Consider the following 21980-nt stretch of genomic DNA (forward strand, 5'->3'; position numbering starts at 1 on the left):
TTTTTTTTTTTTTTTTGGTCCTTTTGAGATAGGGTCTCGCTATGCAGTTCAGGCTTGCCTTGATCTCACTTTGTACCCCAGGCTGGTCTCGAACTTGCAATGATCCTCCTGCCTCAGCCTCCCAAGTGCTGGGATTATAGGCATGTGCCACCACATCTGGCTGTTTTTGTTTTGTTTTATTTTGTTTTGTTTTGTTTTTGTCTAATGGCTTTCTTATCAATATGAAGTCTTTCTCATAAATCCTGACCTGCATTTCATAATGGATGCATCTTGTAAACTTGGATGTGGACCAGCAGGTTTTCTTTTTTTGTTTGTTTGTTTTTTTTTGGGGGGGTTTTCTCCGGTACCGGGAATCGAACTCACGACCTTGCGCATGCCAGGCAGGCGCTTTTGCCGCTGAGCTAAATCCCCAGCCCCTACCAGCAGGTTTTCTACCACATCTTATTTTGCAATCTGATTTCATTTTTGATGTTTACTGACTTTTTTTCTGTTATAATGGCCTGTTTGTGATTTTTGTTCCTGTCTTGTCTGACACGTGCACGATCATATGAATGCCTCTTCCTCTCCAGTTTCTGCTTGTGTAGGCACACGTTTTCTTGCTGTTGTTTTGAGCATAATTGACAGCTGTTTGTGTTCAAGGGCTTTTCTTTATTTCTCAGCCCCTAATAGCACTCGGTATAGTTTTTGACATATAAATATACTCAAAATGTGTTGACTTAGTGGATTAAGAGCTGCATTTTGCATATAAAGAAAATGTAATAGTTTTCAGAAATTTGGTTATGTCTTTCCTTGGCTAAAGTTTCTTGTTTTGCGTAGACATATTATAGTGAATGTCCAGTAGTTAGTCAATATCCATTCTAAAATTTGAAACTAGACACCTCATTTCCCTATCTATAAAACAGATTTAAATTATATCTTAAGGTTATTAAAAGGATTAAATCTTTTAGTATATGGAAGGTACCTGGTGAGTAATTAATTCATTCTAAGATATGCATGAGAGTTTGCTTCAAGAGATCTATCTGTGAAGAAAGGGCATATAAATTTCTGTCCTTACAGAGTTTATTTTTCTCCTCCCAGTATGAACACATGGCACCAGTCATTCACGTCGATTTGCCACCAGGCGACATAAAATCCAAAATAATGATTTTTAGGTTTGACTCTTGAATGCACAGGAAAGGTATTAGCTGTTTCTTAAGGTGGTTGTGGATTCAATTAAAAATTTCACAGGGAACTCTGCTCATTCCATTATATTTTTGAGACTAGTAAGCTATAAAAGTGACAAATGTGATGACTTACTCGTGAGTCTAAATTGTCCAGCTGTGCAGTTACAGGAATGGTACTGTGGCTTAGAGCACCCTGTGTGGGAAGCCTGCAGAAGTTTAATTGACCACAAGATCAATATGAGGAAATAGCATGATATGGATACATTAAAAAGCAAGCATCTCAAGGCTCTCATAGAAATATATAACCCCGAACAAGTGTGGTGATTCTCTGACTCAGTTCTGTGCCAGACATAGTTTGATTCTCACAGTCTTAAAGAAATATGAATAAACCAGCATGCTTCTAGAGAAGAGTCATCAGTATGTGAAGTTGCAAAAAACATTTCTATGGCAAAGGAGGAATTCTTAATAAAGTCACTTGCAGAGAAGATATGCAAGTAAAATAAGAGCTGAAACATCCCTATTGAGGAGAAGAGAAACTTCATTCCACTTTCCCCAACAGAATTCAGATCAAAGAAACGAGACTGGAGAAAGGCAGATTTATGCCAAATGTGAATAACAGAAGGAAGAAAATAAAGTTCACGCACCAGCATAATTTCTGAATCTGATGCCTGAAGAGAGCCTCCACAGAAACGGGAAAGGAATGTCCACGTCACCCCATGTTTTTCTTTTGAAACCATAGCCCCTTTGAATTTTTAACATTTATTTTCCATGATCCAATGGCTAATTTTCAGCAAGTTCACATAGGTGTGAAGGTGAATGATAAACAAAAATAAATGTAGATAATCCTCAAAAGAAATGATTTTATTATTGCTACTGCTAATAGACATGGTTCCTTTCTTTGGTGAAACTACCAAGAATGTATTCATCAGGTGACTGGTCAACCTTAAAATTCATTTTCCCTTTGAAAACAATATGTCAAGTCATGATTAATTGTCTCCTAAGCCTCCTTAAATCATAAAATCAGAGCAGATTGAGATCAAGAGTAAGAGAGGCTTGCAGTTCCTACCTGGCTAGCACAGGGTTCTGAGTTCGATTTCCGATACCTAAAAAAAAAAGAATAAGAGAGGCTCATAAAAGGGCATCTCTTTTTTGAAAGTTGGGTTGACACTAAAGATGGAAAATAGATTTCCTCTCTTAATCAAGTCCACTAGATTGAGGAAGTCTAGCTATATATTTGTGTATAGAAGAATCCAGAAGCACAGGCCACGATTACTTGGAAAAAGTACCAAGACAGGCCTTATATGCTACTGGCAGATGACATGTGTTTTGTTATACATGTGTCCTATGCCAGACATTCCTGATGAAATCAAAATTCACTGACTTAATGTGTTGTAGTTCAACCTTGCAGGGTTTCCCTGGTCCTCCCTTCCCATCTAGCCTCTCCTGAGAGGGCAACCAAGCAGACCCAGCCAGTGAGGCCCAGAACCAGTGCAGAAGCCATAGCCTGAAGGGATCTCTCTCCCAGCTCCCTCATTTGCATATATTTTATCCCCATACATGGCTCACAGTGGTCCCTCCCTTATCAAACCCTGATTGAAACATACGATTATTAAAATCTTACTTAGCGTGGGAACAGATGGGAATGTTTCATCACAATTTATAGTATTTTCTGTTTGCTAAGAAAACTAACAATGACAACAACAACAAACCAATAAAACAAGTACCTAATGCTTTGTGTGCCAACTTAACTATTACAGCAACAAAGGCTTATGCAGGTTTTTGCCTAAGTCAAATGCTGACTCAGTTTATCCATGTAATAACTGTGTTACCACAAACAGGATTAATGACGTGCTTTCTGGTTTCCAAGTGGACAAGTGGCTTCTCCCTGGGGTCAAGCAGCAATGAAATATTCTTTGAAGATGTATTTCTGATGATTTACTAGGAAGTTCTCTTTAAGCATAATATACGTACTCTGCACAGTAACAATATAAAACAACTTTAGTTTTGGAAAATTAGTGATTAAATCATTTTTTGATGATGTGCAAAAAAACTTAAATGCAGAATTACTAATTTTTAAAGCATGTATTGAAGGGAAGGGTAATAGTACATTAAGTGACTTTTCCTCTTCAGTTTTATTAACTGAAAGAAATAGTAGGTACAGTTGCAACATGTACATTTTTCTTATGGCTTCTTAATAGATATAGGTTACTGATTAAACAAATCACATCACCCTTCTTTTCCCCTCTCCTACCCTTTTTCTATTCTTTCCTTGCTATCTCTTCCTCCTCCATCTTTTTCTTTGTATATTTCTCTCTCCCACAAGAAAAATAGGAGAAAGCCCTCGAATTAGCAAATAAGGAAACTGTCTATTAGGTAGAATGGAAAATTTTATAAGTGCAATTTCCTCTTCCTTCCCAATCGTGGCTAGTTTATAATGTAGGAGAAGTTCTCATTTTTACCTGAAGCCATTGTCACAAATTTCGTAAGAAACTGCACAGTTTCTGCTTATCCCACATGCAGCTCAATTTCTACAGTTAGTTTGAAGAAGATGCCAAAATCTATATCTAAGAAGAGATAAATAATAGTTTTCCCATCCCTGAAATGTGTGCATAACTCAAACTCAATTTTGACTAAGGGACAAAGCAGAATTCTCAGCTTACAGTGCATTTACTTCATGAATACAGCAGCAGATTTTCACATTTTCAACTATATGCTCAATTTCCTACTTCAAAAATAGCCTAAAATGCATCAAGCATTAAACCCTGCTGGCTAGTGACAAGATGTGCACACAGCTATCCCCGTAAAAGTGCCTGGTGCTTTTCCTTAGGGGTACTCCTAATTAAAAACTGGTTGGTGCCTGCAAATGGTTCTATATAAAAAGCACCATGAAATCTAAGCCTCTATAAGGATGAATCTGTAGTGTGCTGAAAAAGAGGAAAAAACCACTGTAAATAGGGAAACGTGAATCTCTTGAATTGATCAAGTAAAAGGGAAATTCAAGGATTTCAGGTTTAATTTGTTTTTCTGTTCTGCCTAGAACTCAATTTTTTTTTTTTTGATCTTTCCATGTCAGTAGTTCTTAAAAATTCAGGAGGCAGCAGAATTATCTGGGAAAATTTATATATATAATTTTTTAGGATTCTTATGTGAACTGAATCTACAATAAATCTGGGGACTCTGTTTTATACTAAGAACTTCACAAGTGATGGGGCATGATATCATTTTTATATAATAATTGACAGTTCCAAACCCCCAAACAAAAATATGAAATTTGAAAGTCAAAAGTACAAGGCTGGGGATTTAGCTCAGCGGCAAAATGCCTGCCTGGCAAGCGCAAGGTCGTGAGTTCGATTCCTGGTACCGGAAGAAAAGCAAAAACAAAACAAAACAAAAAAAAGAAAGTCAAAAATACAAAAATTAGCTAGTGAAGAATTAACACAGAACTGTTTTACATGTCCTTGTGATGTAACTCTCCTAGCAGCAATAGTAATTCTTAAGGAAGAGAGTTCAGAGACCCTTTCCTGTGTGAGAATTACCAGGTATCTGAGCCAAATGCAGATCCCTAAGCCTCATTCTTCCCTTTAGAGATTGTATTCAGTGCACTTGGCCTGGAATCTCGACTGTCTATTAACACTTTATGATTCTGCTGTGCATAGTTAGCAGTGTTACACCTGGAAAAATTCTGTCCAAACAGAGTATTTGTCAGTATTGGACCGAAGACGTGATCCCCATAGCTTTATGTGTTTAAAGATTTGATGCTCCTCTTTAACCCTAGGGCAGTGACAGCCAGCCTTTTAGAGGCTGAATAACAAACTCCCCCCAAAAACCCACTTATTTATTGCCAAGTGCCCAAACAGCAATTAAACATGAATACTGAGGTTTTAGTTTAGAAAAAATAACTCCAAATTAACATCTTTTATTCTAAAAGAAAAATGCCATAACACACATTCCATAGTTCACCACCACTGCCCTAGGGGAAGGGGATCTTTCCCAGAAATTTTACAGTCACAAGTTACTAATGGGGAGAAATTAATCCTCCACATGGTACAAATTATGTAGAGTTTTCTTAGAGACTACATGAGTATTAGGTATTTCTGTTATCTTTCAGGATCCTCTCTTTCTGTCTCTCAATAAAAAAACTTAAAATACCCTAAGTTATTTTTAATATGAAGCTCAGCTACTTGGTTCGTGAACTTGAAAAGTGCAGTGTTATCTCCATCTTTAGGTACCACACAGAGACACTTGGTCTCAGCTTCTCCCATTCCTCACCTTTACTTTCTAAATGCTAATCTCTCCCTCTGATATCAGGACCTATATTTAGTGGCAAAAGTGATCACAGGAGCCACATTCTCACTCCCCCTCAGGTTCAACTCTAGTGGAAATCGCACCTTCTCCTTCCAAAATCTGGGGAGTTATTCTGATTAGGCAACCTTAGGTCATATGGTTCGTGAACTATGATCAAATAGTTGGCTTAGCCTTGGATATGCCTGGGGAGTGACAACCACATACTGAGTGAGCATAAGAGGTACATCCGGCTGGGTGAATTAATTGAGTAGCAGAGATGTTGTAGCCAAAGGAAGAGGAGTGGAACTGGGAAGCTGTCTCAAGAAATATCTACTGTGATACTGTCAATATACAGAAGAAACCTGAAATAATGGCCAGGATCTTGCCTGCCAAGTTGCCAGGGAACTGGTTTTGGAAGAGACAATCTGACATTTTGAACTGTCTTCTTAAAAACCGGACGCAGATTCTAGAGACATAAGCCTTGGGGGATTTTGGTTAAACCAGTTTAATTACTACCTTCATAGGGTGTATGAGTTGGTGACTCCCTGGCATATGTCATGAGGAATCTTATACAGTCTTTGGTCTATGTGTTAGTCAGGTGTCTGCTACTGTAACAAATTCAAGAGATAATTCAACTTTTAAAGAAGAGAGGCTTACTTTTGTTCAGAGTTTTGGAAATTCCAGTCTATATTTTCTTGACCTCTTTACCTTTGGGCCTCTGGTGCACCAGCACATCATGGCAGGAGTGGGTGGTGGCTTGTGATGGCTGGGAAACAAGAGAGAAAGCAAAGTTAGGGGCTGCGGTCCTAATAGCCCCTTGAGGAACACACCCAGTGATGTAATAATTAAACTTCTTTCCATGAGGCCCCACCTCCTCAAGGTTGCACTACTTCTCAGCAGCAGTAGGGGGCTGTAATTAAGCCTTTAGCTCAGGGCCTTTTGGGAACACTTAGCTAAACTTCAGCTTTAGGCATTCATGTAACCCCTCCCTACAGATCCTTACCCTTTTTCTGTGCCATAGACCCTTTGGCCAACTGGAGAGACCTATGAACCCCTCCTCAGAATAATGTTTTTAAAATCATAAGGTTAAATACATAGGACTACGAAGAAAATCAGCATTTTAAATAATGAATACAGTATAAATAAATTTGTGATGTAGAAATGTGTGCTTTTCCTAGTAAGATACTGAAGTATTTAATAAAAACAAATTATTTTTTTCTTTCATTTGTGCCATCTCAGTTTAAAAACGTGGAATTTCAGGGAATATCTATGGAGTGAATGCCTGGTTGAGAATTCCTGGCATATAGAGGCTGGCAGCTCTTAACAAATATGCCCATGCAAATCTCCAGTGTAAAGCCCTGTATGTACTTACTCCCCATTTCCTTTGAGAGAAATTTAAATCTTTGGCATGACACATGGGTTCTGTGACAGTCTAACTGGACTCAGGCTCCCAAGTTCTCCCTCTTTTATCTGAAGATCGGATCATAATAGACAACCTATAGTTCTGTAAGGAAGAAGTATTTTCTCAACTCCAGGGTTTGCATACAGTGAGCTTCTGCCTAGGCAAGCCATGTTTCCTCTTTGCTATTTCACCTGGAATGAGCTTTGTCATCCTTTAGGATTTAGACTTGCTTCCAGCCAAGACTGGACTAAGCAAGACTGGACTTGCTTCCAGCAAAGAGTGGACTAAGTGACCAGGGGCACTGGGTGCTCCTGGGCAGCACCTGCAATCTGTAAAAGGTTTTAAACCAGAGAATCAATGTGGCAGAACAGCAGGGAAGGTCTCAGGCATAACTGAACGTTTAGTTCCTTAACTGCTCCTAGCAACAGCATGTTGTCAGGCAAGAATCCCTTCTATATTTTTAAATTCTGCATCAAACGCTGAGATGAAAATAATTTTAGACTTCACCCTAATAATATATGTCTGTGATTGAAACGGATCAAATAGTGAGTCAACTGGGTAAAACTTGGGAACATTTCCTTGTATTCTAAGAGATGCAGTCAAGTGGAAAATAATAATAATTTCTTAGTTATTTGTCGCTTATGATCTTGCAGGCACAGTTTTCAGCACGTTTTATATATTAGCTCATTTAATTCTCTCAGTAACTCCATAAGAGAGTTACTTTTATTAGGCCTGTTTTGAGGAACTTGAAGCTTAATGAAGCTGAGAAATTGCCCCAAGTCTCAAAGCTGGTAAAGGATTTGAATCCAGGAAGTAAGGAAGAGAATTCTCTTTCATAACCATCACTGCACAGTAAAATTGTCATTGACACACGTGCGCTTCACATTGGCAAATAAGGGCAGTGTGTACGAATGTATTTAGGTACACATACGCAGTTCTTTTTATTATAAGAGAAAAAAGATAAACAAACAATGACACTGAGTTTGGAAATAGGTTAGTAGGACAGTTGCAATAGTTGATATACTGTGTTGTCTTCACAGAAGTAAATCTGAGTACAAGATATAGGCATGATATCTTGTCTTAACAATATTAGCACAAAACATTATACACAAGTTAGGATAGTTATACAGCTAGCATACGCAGTTTATGGATGAAACTTTCTTTCCACATTTTTCTGGCTGAGCACCCTGACTTTTGTGTGGATTGTTAATTAATTCTTTATCTTTGGAACCGGTAACTTTTTAACCAGAAGAGCTTGGGAAATAAATGTTCTCATTGTCCATTTTTCTGCCTTATCAATGTTTACTAGGTTATCTTCTTCATCCAGTCCTAGGGTAATGGTTATTATGGAGTTTGTAGGTAACAGATTAGCATTAAATTTTAGTGCTGAGCTTTGGGCCGTGGGAACTAACCCACACCTCAAGCTCCTTATAGGAAAGAATCGAACCTTATCAAAACTTAAAAGTTAGAGAAAGACGTTAATTGCCATATCTTTTTCAAATTTCCAATTTCAATTCTATAAAATTTTAGGATGTGAGGCATGAGTTTTCTTCAATGTCAAACACGTTCTATAGCTTGGAGTCTTTGGCAAAGCGACTTCTTTATATTCCTCGGAAACGGAGAGCCTTATTTTGTTAGGCAGCTTTCTGTCAACAAAACATACCTTAGGTAATCAATTTATAAGAGACAAAGCTTACTATGGCTCAGAGTTTTGTAGCTTCCAGTCTGTTTAGGTTTGTGGTGAGATCACACATCATGGAAGAGACAGGATAGAGCAAACTGCTCATCCCACCAGCAGGGAAGCAAAAACCAGGGGAAGGGGTCAGAGTCCCTTGAGTGCCATGTCTCTAATGACATAAAGACCTTTCAAACCCCTACCTTTTAGCATTTCCACCAGCTTCCAATAGTTCAGTCTTGGGGACAAAGCCTTTAGGACATGAACCTGTATGTTAGACCTTGAGGATTCAACCTGTAGTGATTATATGACTTAATTTGAATGAATTCCTTATTCTCATTCCACCATTATAATTCCTGTCACATCTCAGTTTGACCTGTTCAAAATGTTATTCTCTAAATGGATTACTTTTTCACTTGTTTTTCAGTGCTGAAGAGTGAACCCAGGGCCTTTACACTGAGCTACAACCCCTTTTTTATATTTTTGAGACAGGATCTCACTCAGTCACTAAGTTGACTTGTCTGGACTTGAATGAGATAATCTTCCCGTCTCAGCCTCACAAGGTACTGAGATTGCAGGCATATGCCTCCATACCCACGATTACGTGGGTAATCAGTTTAAAGGGGAACTCTGCAATATCTGTCAAATCACTGATTCAGTATTTTTTATCACCTTAAGATAAATGAAATGGAAACAGAAAGCAGTAGATGGAAACGGCCCCATCTCTTATACAAGTGTTGTACAAGCTCTTCCTTTAGGGGCAGGCTGGCCTGAGATGGCCACCTGAAAGACCCTCTGTCCAGCCTGGAGCTGAAGTGCTGCCCTTTAAAGGGGCTGGCACACTCACTCCAGTGCAGGGGCCATGGGCCCGCCTGCAGCTTTGGTTTAGGACATCCCATACGTGATGTGTCTGCCCTGGTTACAGCAGGTACAAAAGACAAGACATGACCTTGGCAAAACTGCAAAGATGTAACTTCAGCATCGTTCTGCCTCTTCCTTTTCTATTTCCTTTACCTCTTCAGAACTGTAGCTGTCTGTGACCTGCTTGCCCAGCCCTCACTGAGAGGGCAATTACTCCTCATCCTCTTGTAAGAGGCAACACTTACTGGAAGAGATTTCTTGTTTCTGTATTCCTTGACTCTGTTCTGCTTCAAGACTCTGGAATTTAGCTTTCCTGGGCAACGTTCTCTTAGATACATGGGTTGTGGCTCTCTTGTCCAGTAGACTGATTTTTTTAAAAAAATTATTTATGCAGTGTTTGGTTTTGAACCCAGGGCCTCAGGGGTGCTAGGCAGGTGCACTGATGCTGGAACGACATCCCAGTCCAGCTGGTCTGGTAGACGGATGCTTAACGAATTGTCTAACTGATGATATTGTCACCTAATTTCTTAGTCTTATCTAGAAAGACCTGAGCTTTAATGGAGGAATTTCCTTGAATCATTGTTTTATTCTTTAGTAATGACTATCTGAGAATTTAATATTTTTATACTACATAATTCTTGGGTAGAAAACCCTCCAGGGTTATCCCTTATATCATACTGTTATATTCTAGAAATCTTAAATCTCTTGGCAGTGAAGTCTTGTTGATCTTTCTGTGAAAGAATGTAGGTTCCTCAAAAGGGAGAAAAATTTTTCCCAAAATGTCTTAATCGATTACTTATCCATTCCAATGATTATAAACAAGTGCACGTGTGAATATAATCCAGCAATCTTGAATATTTACTCCTGAAATAACTCTCAATAAATTAGTTTTTAATGAAAATAGATTACTTATTTTAACTCAAGCTTAACCTGAAATTTCCATAAATTTAAAATTTGTTACTGAAAGTGATTTAAAAATAGTCATCTATTTTATTGTGTTACGATAATATTTTTGACATGATTTATTTAAATCTGATTTAGTGTTGGACTATTTTGTTGTATCTAAGGATATGGCTCTGACCAATTCTAATTGAAAAATATTTACAGAAACTATACATGTTAGCAAGTCACTGTTGAATAACTCCAGAATTAAATGGGAAATTTAAAATTAAAAGGTAAGGGTAAAGCATAGTCTTCAATTCAGTTTTGTTCTATCACGTGGTATAGGTTTAAGAATACCATGAATTATTAAAAGTGTAGGCCTCAGAATTTTAATTTGTACATACAAGTTTTCAATATGCCAAATTTGCTGTCTTAATTACTTTGAATTTAGTATTCATTGGAGTTTGCATTGTTAGAAGACATAGATGAAAAGCAGAAAACATACCTGCAGATCTTCTGGTTCATCTTCAACAGGTCAGTTCCAATGTCTGAGCTCGCAGCTGGGGTCACCCCCAAATTCACAAAATACTGTTATGGTGCTGTGTATTTGGGTGGAATTTTCCTGTTTACAAATTGCATTATCTCAGTGGTCTGGTTTCACTTCCTCATTGTCTAAGAAGAAGAGAAAATTTTATACGCCCTTCCCACAGAAGATAAAAGCAATGCTTTAGTAATTTTAATACTACTTAAAATAATTTTTATTCTCAGAGTTAAATTCACTTATTGTCTAAATATGGTACATTACATACAATTCAAGGTTATAAAGAGTACAGGGTGAAGTGGGGAGCTGTCTCCTGTCCTTCGTGCCTCCAGTTTGTTTTCCCTTGGGGCAACCCTTGCTGCTGGCGACTGGTGTAGCCTTTCAAGGATTTCGAAGTCACCATTCAGAACTTGTGTTACCAGGGACTGTCATGCTACAGCCCTCAGGATGATTCTGGATGGTTGCCTGATTTGTCAGTCAAGCTTTATTTGAACACGATCATCCCATCTATGCATTGTCTATGACTGCCTTTGATTACTAGAGTGGTAGTAAAAGAAAACTTCTGTCCCCAATACAAGGTCTTCTTTTACAAATGTGAATGCTCAAACTCAGATTTAAGTGACTTAGTTATTATTACTATCAAATACTAAGTGTAATGCAAGGATTTTGAACTGACATCATCTTACTCTAAGACTTGAATACTAGTAGTGGGTAATATGTATGTTATTTGCAGAGCCTTGACAAAGTTAGAAAGTAATGTGCTTGATTTATGAACCCCTGTCCATGTAGAGGTAAATGTGTCTTATGAGTAGACTATCACTGACTTACTTTGCTAGGAAGGTAGCTGATTTTTGACTATTTTGCATTTTAAACATGCTCATTGCATTTTAAACATGTACATTAATTTGGGCCATTTTGGCATTAACTTTTGGATTAGTAAGGCAGTTCTTTTCTTATGCCATTTGTCATCATACTCTGAGGTATGTTTCAAAAGATCTGTAAGGTATCTATAAACTCCTTTGCCCACGGAGAGTAAATAGTGATGTGGATATGGATTCTTTATGATAATTACATGATATCAATAAAACGTTTAAAGGCAAAAATTTTAAATTACATAATACAAGAAAAACTGAGTTTTATAAATATCATGTTAGAAAATTTATTAAATTTCTCATGAAGTACAGTATGCAGTCTTAATATTTCTCAGGATGTCACACCGTGAATTTTTCTTCTAGCATGATTTTATTGGTCAAAGAATAGAGGATGATGTCAACAGATGTTTTGAAAACATATTTTATATAAGTACATACTTAGTAGTGGTTTGCACACCATTAGTAGATTTGTTCACCAACTAACAGTTAAAATTTCAAAAAGAGAGAGTTCTACATGTTGAACACCACCTGCCATGGACTGTTTTAAATTACCCAATCTTTTCAGAGGAATTGTAGTCATTTCCCACACCAGGCAGAATGGGTTGTCTTATAGAGCTACATAAATCATACGACATCTTTTGTCTCCTAACCTCTTCTTAGTGCTTAGAGAGGAGTGCCTTCCTACTGTTATTTTTGAGACTATTATGACATCATCTAGTATTTGAAAATTTAAAAAAGGAAGCATTATTTTAGGCACATTATGATGAAATTTCCAGTTAAAATTATTCCACAATAAGGAAAGCCTGTAATGATTTGGTGTGGGCAAATAATTATAATATTTTCTCTACAGCCTATGATTAAGGATTAGCTTAAAATAACCTTTCCAGTCCACTAGAACATATGAGTAATAGGCTGTATTTCATCATAATGTAAAGCAGTTAACATATGAGAGAATTTGCAAGAGTTTCAAAATTCCTGTGGGGGAAACTTTCCTAATCAAAATGAACAGAGCTTGAGAAATCTGTTTGCTTTGCAAAAATAGTAATTTGCTCATAAAATGCTTGAAATATCGATGATGGATTACAAGTCCAAACTATTGTAAAATATGATACTGTCACAGTTATCTGAGGAACGGGACTGAAAAATCTCTGTCTTGCATGGCATCAATTTTAGAAGCCATGTAGAATCAGAAAAAAAATCTTTGGTGTTTTTTGGCAATGTTTTCTCCATAATCCATATCATCAAAGAAAAGAGAAAAAGGTAGTCATGTTACCACTGTTATGCTGTTGAGGTTTTAATTAGTGTTTAAAAATCCCTGCAATATTTCAGTATATACACACAGAAAACTTAATGTGAAAGCTCTTTTGGTTTTGTTGTAGAACCTGAGAAACAGAATTCATACCCAAAGAGAAAAAAATATAATTCTGTGTGAGATGAAGCCTAGTAAATCATACATGCTGTTCCCAAGATTCAGATACTACAGTCTGGGCTGTGACTCATGTGAAGCTTGTAAAAATAAGTTTCCTAGATGAAAGTCAAGAATTCCAAACTCAGACTCACATGATTAAGAAGGGTATAATAGTGTCTGCCACTACAATTGTGTCAGTGTTTCATTTTTATTTAAATGGAGGCTCTGATGAGCACAGCTAAAAGAGGCCACAGATAATTTTTAAAGGGAATAAAAATTAAAACACAATAAAAATGATACAGAATTTCTAAACAAGATGATAGGAAATTAAAAATGGTTGTTATATTGCATATTGTCATCTTCAAAGTAATTGTTCAGATTACCAGATATATACATGCAAGATTGATCAAACAAGCTTTAATTGTTCCTTTCAATAAACCAATAAAAATTAGTAGTATAATTATCTTAGCCATCTTGTAGCCATGGCTACAAGATAGCTAAGTGTACTATATATATAAAACCTTCTTTCTTTCTTTTCTCTTTTGCCCATCCCAGTTCTTTCATTTTGAGCAGTTTCTTTTGAGCTCCATAATTAACACTTATTTTCAGGGACATTTCATGGGAAAGTGACTGGGCAAGCTCTCAGGAGATGAAGGTTCTTGTTTTTGCTGTGAACACAGCAGAAACAGTGCTCACTAAATTGTCCAGTTCTTCCCAGTGCTTCTCCATCATGCCTGAAGTGAGAATCGGGTTACATGACTAGTTCTAGATGATGAATATGTCCAGAAAAGACTTGTGTCAATCAAGCCAAATAAGAGAACACACTTCTACCTGTGTTTTTCTTTGCCTATCTTTGTAGCCTTGCAAGCCATGGTAGTATAGCTATGAAAAGAACCAAAATATTCAAATTGTAGGCTTTTTGTTGGGAGGATGGCCTGGCCCATTAGCTTTCATGTCTGTGATAAGGGGATCTAGAAGCCAGTGCAGTTGGGAAGGTTTGTCTAGTATAGAAGATAAGATGACTCATCTACTGACCCAGTGAACATAAAACATTGATTTTGTTATTCAACTTTTGTGAACAATATCTTCTCATTTTAAAAATAAGTTCAATGATTGCTTGCCTAACATGTATAAGGGTCTGAGTTTGATTCATAGCATCTCCATAAAACAAATAATTTAATTAAATTAGATCATTCTTATAAAAATAGCTAGTAAAATCTAATGTATGTAAGTTTATCAACATAAGAACTTACACTGAAGAAAATTTAAACTGTTCATCTACTCCAGTGTGTCATAAATGATTTAAATTGCACTTTCACTAATATTTTTGTACAAAATTTCTCCACTGATAATTTAAGATGTGCACAAATTAATTATTAGTGAAATGTAGGAATACACAGTTGTTATGTTCAACATAAAAAGTACTTAGATACTTGAATTAGATGGCTTTAGTTAAATACAAATAATGATCTAGCATAATTTCTCTTTCTTTTACCAAAACAATATGATTGCTTTCTTTTATATAGAGAGGTTATATTTTCCAAAGATATAGCTGAAATTTTCCAGTGTTTCACCCCCTTGTCATTGCAGCTAAGAAGTAGATGCACAATTTCTTAGTGATGGAGACAAGAAGGTCCCTAGTTTTTGACTGATTGATTGATTGATTGTGGTACTAGAGATTGAATTCAGGGTCTTCTCACTGAGCTGAGGTCCCCCCGGCCCATTTTTTTTTTTTCTTTCAGACAAGGTCTCACTAAATCCTAAGTGACCCAGGCTGTTCTCAGACTTGTGATCTCATACTTCAGCCTCCCATAGTGCTGGGATTTCAGGCACACATCATAACACCCAGCTGGTGTTACCAATCATTTTGATACTTACAGTACATTTTCAGGACAAAATCAAGGATGCTTCTAAGTTAATGGTTAGTTTTTTTGGCTTTTTCCCCTTGAGCAACATTTAGCTGCTTCTTTATAATAAGCAAAATAGAACTCTTATTTTTGCCCTCTTATAGAAAATAGAACTCTTATTATTGCCCTCAATTTATGTTTTCTATACATCATGTTTTATAATTCTTAATTTGAAATCAGATTATAAAGCAGGAAATTGGTAACAATTTGATTTAATTACCTTCAGATTTTGAAAAAAGCCCAAAGTGCAACATGGAATTAATGATTGAACTCTTGATTTTTCTTCTAGGTTCCATTTCACATTATTATTGAATTAAATTTATTCTAGCTGGGGGAGATGCAGGGAATAAATTTACTAGTCTTTGACTATTGTTGGAGACTACGAATTATGAATTGAGTCTAAGGGACATCCAATGCTTGTTCTTGTCTTGCTTTTGAGCCAGACTGGAACACAGAAACTCCCTGCTCTTTTCTGACCACAGCTGGAAGCCCTAGGACTGCTGCGGTGCTCACGGGGCTGAAGACAATAACACATCTGGGGAAAATACGGTTTCTTCATTGCCCCCTGTCTCATCCTAGTCCTTGCAAGAATGCTTTGTTTTTCTTCCTAGCCCATCACAGTCACCATTACTGTCCTGGAAACACCCACTGCCCTTCACCCATTGACCTTGACTCACATGTAATGAATAAATACCAAGGTTCTGGGTATTGTTCCCTGAGAATAACTGGTCATCCCAGATCCAGGGATGCATCTCAGGCAGATCTCTGCCTGCACCCCTATTTTGTCTCTTGCTGTTTCTTCCTGCTGTAACACTTGGCAGGAGATTGGGGACTCACTGCAGGGGTCCCCAAAGACTGGTGCTGCCCAAAGGTTTGCTAATAGACTATCTCCACAAAGAGTTTGCAATAAACAAGCAAAAATATGACCATGTGGTTTCCACAATGCTTTGAAGGAGTTTTGAGAGGCTTTAAAAAGTTTCACTTGTAGAGTCAGAGAAACATAGATGTGCACCCTGATGTCAACACTTAATTCACATACCTCTGCATCTGTGGTCAAACTACTCAATGATTAAATCTCAATTTTGTCATCTACAAAATAAGGATATTGGTAATACCTATTTCACAGGGTTAGTGAATAAGTTTAGTAATTGACATGCAGCAATTACTCAATGAAAGAGAATAAACACACCAGTTAGAGCTGTGTGAACACTCAGGACAGGGACGGGCATTGGTTTTAAACCATTTGTTAATTCAATTATTCTACCAATATGTATTAAGTAACCAGCATAAACCACCTGTGATGGTCTCCATGGACAAAACATGGTTGTATCAATGTGGCGAATGGGGATAGCTCTCCATTCAAAACTCTCATTGTGGAAACTTTCATTGTGGAAACTTCTTTCCAGGAAGCTGCTGCACAAACTGGAACTGCACATTCTAACCTCCTTTGCACTCCTGTGTCCATATGACTCACTTGCTAATGGAATATCAGAGAAAGTATGCTATCTAAGCTGGGGCTCTGAACCATGGCATGCACATAGCCTGGGTTCTTGAGGAATAGAAGGGAGGAAATCTTTCCTCACTAGACTGTTCGGTGAATAACAAATATACATTTCTTGCTTTGAGCTATTGAAATTTGTAATTATTTTTTATGTCAGGTAGTGCAACTCTAACTAACACCATCAGATGGAACTTTGAATGCTTGAATTTAAAATAAGAAATGACTAATGGCAGGAGGTTTCCTGATTATTGTTAGCTGTCTGATGCCAGCTTGTGCCAGACAGTGTAGGTTGACTCTACTTGATACTGTCTTTGTGCTGGTGCTAGCTGAGCTTACTGGGTGCTCATCTCTGCTACTGGTCTTTGAATCTCTTTATGACAACAGCTCTGAGTGTTTATCGCTCTTTCTTTTGAAAGGACTGGTCTGCCCATGCTACTTAGGATAAAAGTGTATTTTCACAGGACTTTTGCAAGTATATTTACAGGACTTTTGGTGCCCACACTGTCTGAGAAATGAATCACCAGTGGGTATACAGGACCACCAAAGCAAGTCTTTATTTTAATGGTGTCGCACTAAGTTACTAGGTTATCCAGTGTTATTGTTTGTATCTCAGTGTCCCCCCAAACCTCATAGTTGTGGGGGGCAGGCTTTTCATAGGTGGCTGACTCTAGAGTTTGTGATTAATTCAAGGCATTATAGGTGTGAGTGCTACACTTATTCTAGGGCAGGTAGCCTGCATACAACGTAATAGATAGAAAGAGTCTTGCCTCTCCCTTGTTGCTTTTGCTGTCCTCTGCCTGCTATGAATTACTCTCCTCTGTGAAGACACCATGCCCTGGAGCCAACCGACTATGGACTGAGACTTCTATAAACTGTGAGCTATATAAACCTTTTCTCCTTTAACTTTGGGTGTTGGGTATTTTGTCCCAGCAATGAGAAAAGTAATTAAGACACCAAAGCCTGTCTGGAACTTGCTGCAGCACAAGAGAACAGTAGACATGAGGGAGCTCTCATAGACTAAAACATAAGATGTGGCTGGGGAGTGCTGCTTATATACCAGCTGCAAGCTTGTGTCAGTGAGCGGCACAGCTGAAACCTTACTGTGAATGTTGGGTATGCAAATAAGGACCCCAGATCCCTCCCTTCCTGATCTTAGCCACTCCAGGTTGCTCCTTTCCTTCTTCAAAAGGCAACAGTAGAATCTGAAGTGGCAGGGATGTGTGTGGCGGCGGCACCACACTGCTTGTCTGGCTGCAGTCATGTTGGAATGAAGAACGGTGGTTTGAGGACACTGAAGCAAACTGTCCCAGTCCACGAAGGGGTTTGAATGAGAGCAAAAGGAGGTGAGAGGAGGGATAGACAGCTTCTGGTCTAATCACATGGACCCTCTGGGAGGCACAGGAAAAAAATGAAAGTCAGGTACTTTTAGTCTGTCTCAATAATAGGACAGTTCTTACTTCCTTTTCCTTCTATTTGCTTTTATTTTCTCTTTAATGAAAACATCCTCGAATGAGATACAAGTATGGATTCCTTCATTCTATTTTTGTTTTTGCTTCTGCTACTCATTGTCCTATTCATGTAACTCCAGGCTAACTTGAGAATTTGTCACTGAACTAGAGTGTAACAGACCTGCCCCCCACTCTGTGCCTGCCCTCTCTGCCATACTAATGCATTGTAGGCTGAAACTTGTTAAATATTAAGTAATATGTTAAATATAAAAATAGAATGTACCCAAAGAGCCAATATCTCTGCACCCTATGGATATGAAATGAAAGCAAATTAACTTACCCAACCTAAAATACCAGAAACCCTATCATAAAATGGTCTTTGCCAAGCACTTCTTATATTTTGGTTTTAACTGATGGAAAAAGTGTTTTGAATACGTAAACATCATTTCTGGAAGTACCTGGCATCAGCCTCCAGGCAGCTATAAGTGCTCAGTATTATTACAAAATCTCCACTTTGGAACTTGGCAAACTATATCCTATAATTTGGCTCCTTGACATGTATATGACTTTTATGAACAGTTAGGCAGTATACAAAAACCAACACTTATTTCTCACCTGTCAGTGCAGCTCTGCTGACGCAGACCAGGCTCAGCTTGGTGAGTTTTCTAATTTTGGCTCAGCTCACTCAGGCATGTGGAGTTGGCAGGAGATCAGCTGCTGGAGACTGGGCCTGCAAAGGGACACTCCGTGCTGTTCCAGTTCTGTTTGTGTTTCTTCTTTCTCCTAGGTGTTGTGAGCTAGCTCAGGTACATCCTTCTCTTGGATGTGGCAGAAGCGAAAGAGTGTAAACACAACCTTGCAAAGAACTTTGACAGCTTCTACTTACATCATGAAAGATGGCATCCTGTTGGCCATAATAAGTCATCTGATCAAATTCAGGCTCAGAACTGGAGAATATACTCTTGATGGCGAGAGAAGCATAGTTAAATGACAAAGGCATGTATTCCTATGAGGGGGAAGCACTAACACTATTTAGGCACTTTCAATAGTTCTATCCTCTCTTTCTTTCAGATGATCATTTCTCCATTAAGGCTCACTTAATCACATTTCCAGCTGGATATGGTGGCACACACCTCTATCCCATGAATCTTCAAGGCTGTGGCAGGAGGATTGCAAGTGCCCACCCAGCCTGGACAATTTAGTAGTTTAGGAAGACCCTGTCCTCAAAATAAAAAAAAAAAAAAGTGAGTTGGGAAACAGCTCAGCGTAAAGGCCTTGGGATCAATCCCCAGTATCACACACACACACACAAAGAAAGAAAATAAATCAAACACATTCAATTTCCATTTGGAGCTCAGGCTCATTTTTATTAATTTATTAAGAAAAATAATTGTGCCTAACTAGAATAAGAGTTACCTAGTAGATACCAAAGCAACAAATGTCAAGGACTTTGAAGTATTAAATTTCAGCCAATTGCAAAATGTATCTTTCAAAAATATATAAGTACGTGTTCATAAACTTTTTTTAATTCATTCAAAAATATTCATGGTATTGATAAGTTATAGTAAGTGCCTAAATATGAATAAAATAAAGTTCCTGCTCTTTAAAATTAATAAAAATTGAGGAAATTACCTCTTCTAGGACTGCCACCAAAGTAACTGCTAGTAGTGGAGAAGTCCAACAAAGAAATCAAATATTCATTTGTTTTGTAGCCTCTAACGGTTCTCATCAACATCCACTTAAGTAAGGTGTTTGTTAGTAGTCATGTTGCCCAATATTGTTACCTTTGCACTCAGTGATACTGTATGTAATGTGCAGGTTCCTACAGCCTCTGTTCAGTTGAATGCAGAGAATCAAATAGAAAAGCAAAGAAGCAATATTTGCATGATGAATTGAAATGAAAACTATGTAGAAAGAAAAAACAACATAACAGACCCAAGCCGGCTATCCTTAGCTAAATTTGATTACAGTTCACCTTTGTCTGGCATCTAGAAACTGGCATTTCAGAAGAGCTCTCATCATTCCTAGAAGTGATGAAAGTATCTCATTTTTTTCTAAACCACTTTGTCTTAGTTAATTTTCTCTCATTGCTGAGACAAAATACCTGGTGTCCAAAATTAAAAAAAGGAAAGTTTTACTTAGCTCACAGTTTGTGGAGGTTTCAGTCTTATCAGCTGGTTCTAATGCAGGTGGCATGGCAGAGGGAGAACAGCTCATAGCAGCAGAAGACAGCAAAAGCAATACCAACAAAAGGGAGAAACAAGCCTCTTTCCCTCCCTTATATTGTAAGCAGGCTACCTGCCCTGGCACGGGTGTAGCACTCATACTATCTTCCTAACCTCCTCTTGCACAGACTCAGGATGTTTACAAAGTGAGGACCCTGACCCCCTGCTGAGTCACTTAGTTAAACTTCTAAACTTCTCAAACTGACACAATGAATCAGTCATTAAAACATCCTAGATGGTATACTGCCTTCCTAAATCATGTCCTCTACACCTTAGGATCTAGAACTGCCGAGTTAACTTAGCTAAGCTTCTAAACTTCTCAAGTTGACAAAATGAATCAACTATAACAATCCACCCCTTTTCAACTCAGCAAATAGATACATTTCTTTAAATTGATTTCCAAGTACAAAGACATATTTATTCTTATCAATTCACAACTTGAACATCATAACACAGTGTTAACAATCTTTAAGAACCAGTCTGAAGTTTATCAAAATTATATCACATTAGAACCATAGCATTTCACTCCTGGCCCCCAAAGACTTATGCAAATCACATTATGCAAAAGAAATTTAGTCCATCTCTAAATATTGCCACAGTCCTAACAATTTGAGCATTGCTGAAAAGTCCAAGTCCCAACTCTCCTCTGAGATGTAAGGCAAATTCTTAGCTGCAAGCCCCTTTAGAAATGAAAAGTTAAACACTTCCAACATTCAATGGCATGAGACAAACATTTTCATTCTAAGAATTACAAATGGCAATACAAAGGATTGGGATCAATGCAGGTCCAAAACCCATAGGGCAAGCATTACGTCCTGTAGCTTCATGCCCATCATCTGAGGCCCTCTGTAACAAGTTGAGAGCTCCAAAGAGCTTAGGATCTCTGTCCCTACAACAGTCTGATGGTAGTAGATCCCATGGCTTTTCTCTTAGGCCCACTGTATTCCTCCCTTTTTGTTCTTGTTGCTTTTGTTGTCTTCTGCCACCTTGAAGTGTTGCCCTTCTGCTATGCCATCCTGCCTTGGAGCAAGCTGATTAGGGGCTAAACCCTCTACAAACTGTGAGCTAAGTAAACTTTTCCTTTCTTAATTTTGAGCATTGGTTTTTTTGTCTCAGCAATGGGAGAAAAGTAACTAAGACACATTTGCATAAACAATATGGTTCATATTGAATGCTTGCTCTCTTTGGGAGAGTCTGGAATTTTAGTACCAATTAGGCAGAGAGGTAGGTGCCTGTAAGCCTCTTGTAACCTTGGGCTCTGAATCCTGATGAGCTTCCTTGCTATACAGCATTATATACACATTATCAAAATGTACTCCTGGGCAGTGTTATGCTTTTTCTGGAGGTCCACTCAAAGCCTCATTAGATCATGGGGGTCAGGCTTTTCAGGAGTGGCTGAATCTAGAGTTTGTGACTGATTCATTATCTAATACTGGATGAAGGCTGTGAATGCTATACCAGCCCTATGGCAGGTACTCTGCATACAAAATGGGGACAAAAAGAGGCTTGCTCTCCCCTCCTCTTGTCTGGTTTTTGGTATCTTCCTCCTCCAGGAAAGATTTTCCCCGCTGCCACACCACCCTGCCTTGCAATCACCTGACTATGGAGTGAAACCTCTACAAACTGTGAGCTAAATAAACCTTTCTTCCTTTAACCTTGGATGTCGGGTATTTTGACCCAGCAACAAGAGAAAAGTAACTAAGACAGACAGCGATGGTTAACATTTAAAACTTTCACTGAGAACAAATAACCAGCTGTGGCATGCCTACTGTGGGTTTGCCACCGCTGTGCTAGTGACTTAAACACATGAT

The 21980-nt window shown here is 38.0% G+C and overlaps 1 long non-coding RNA gene across 1 annotated transcript; it reads right to left on the reverse strand.

Moving 5' to 3' along the window:
* Positions 1 to 6108: 6108 nt before the first annotated feature.
* LOC106148419 lies at positions 6109 to 18760 on the reverse strand. Its single transcript, XR_001233842.1, has 3 exons — positions 18560 to 18760; positions 10773 to 10939; positions 6109 to 6213 (listed from the first exon to the last, which is right to left on the reverse strand). It is a non-coding gene; the product is annotated as an uncharacterized LOC106148419 (long non-coding RNA).
* Positions 18761 to 21980: the final 3220 nt, after the last annotated feature.

This window comes from Chinchilla lanigera, unplaced genomic scaffold, assembly GCF_000276665.1.
Source record: "Chinchilla lanigera isolate Chin_1 unplaced genomic scaffold, ChiLan1.0 scaffold00020, whole genome shotgun sequence".
Taxonomy (NCBI): domain Eukaryota; kingdom Metazoa; phylum Chordata; class Mammalia; order Rodentia; family Chinchillidae; genus Chinchilla; species Chinchilla lanigera.